The 1,211-nt window shown below is 45.9% G+C and overlaps 1 pseudogene; it reads right to left on the bottom strand.

Annotated features, from left to right (window-relative positions):
• Positions 1 to 633, bottom strand: part of LOC132061956 (benzoate carboxyl methyltransferase-like) — a 3,892-nt pseudogene extending 3,259 nt beyond the window's left edge.
• Positions 634 to 1,211: the final 578 nt, after the last annotated feature.

Here is a 1,211-nt window from a genome sequence, read left to right as displayed (position 1 = left end):
TTCTTTCAACATTTGTCATCCCCGAGAAAGAAATACAACAACAACAATAACATACCAGCCGAATTCCCACAACGCCGGGTCCGGGGAAGGTAGAGTGTACGCACCTTAGCCCTACCTTAGGTAGGGAGCTGCTTTCCGAAGACTTCTACCAAGAAAAATATAGGAAAGGTCGATACGAGCAAACAAATCAAAGCAATTATGAAAATGAAAACAATGAAAGTAAATAAGCCATTATAAACCAATGACATACTAAAATCAAGAGACAAGAAACCATGTAGCAATACAACTACTCTTAAGAAAGGATAAACGCGACTACCTATTAGCCTTCTACCCTAATATGAGTCTTCCATACCCTCATATCTAAGGTCATGTCCTCGGTAAGCAAGAAATGCGTCATATCCTGTCTAATCACCTCTTCCCAATACTTCTTCGGCCTACCTCTACCTCTTCTGAAACCGTCGCTAGCCAGCCTCTCGCACCTCCACACTCGGGGCATTTACATCTCTCTCGCATCACATGCCCAAACCATCTCAGCCTCGCTTCCCGCATCTGTCCTCCATCGAGGCTACTCCAACCTTGTCTCGATGACTTCATTCCTAATCCTATCGCTCCTAGTATGCCACACACATCCATCGCAAAGATTCTCATTTACTCGCCACTTTCGACCGGCCAACACTCGCCCCATACAACATAGTTGGTCTAACCACCACTTTGTAGAACTTGCCTTTAAGTTTTGTTGGCACCTTCTTGTCACATTAACACTCCGGAGGCAAGCCTCCATTTTATCCACCCCCCCGCACCACGGTGTGACGTCATCATCAATCTCCCCGTTTCCTTGTATAATAGACCCAAGATACTTGAAACTATCTTTCTTCTCGTACGACTGGTGCCAAGCTTCACTTCCATGTCGGCCTACGCACTATATCACCGAACTTGCACTCCAAATACTCGTCTTGGTCATACTCAACTTGAACCCTTTAGACTCCGTCAGCTTGTCTCCAAACCTCTACCTTAGTGTTAACTCCTCGGCGTAGTCTCGTCACAATCAGACTATGTCATCCGTAAATAACATACACCATGGCACCTCACTCGAATTTGTCGCGTCAATCCATCCATCACCAAGGAAAATAAAAACGGGCTAAGAGTCGATCCCCGGTGCAACCTCATCACCACTAGAAATGCTCGAGTCTCCTCCCATAGTCCTTATCCCG

Source organism: Lycium ferocissimum, chromosome 7, assembly GCF_029784015.1.
Source record: "Lycium ferocissimum isolate CSIRO_LF1 chromosome 7, AGI_CSIRO_Lferr_CH_V1, whole genome shotgun sequence".
Classification (NCBI taxonomy): domain Eukaryota; kingdom Viridiplantae; phylum Streptophyta; class Magnoliopsida; order Solanales; family Solanaceae; genus Lycium; species Lycium ferocissimum.
This window is presented reverse-complemented; position numbering and strand designations above follow the sequence as displayed.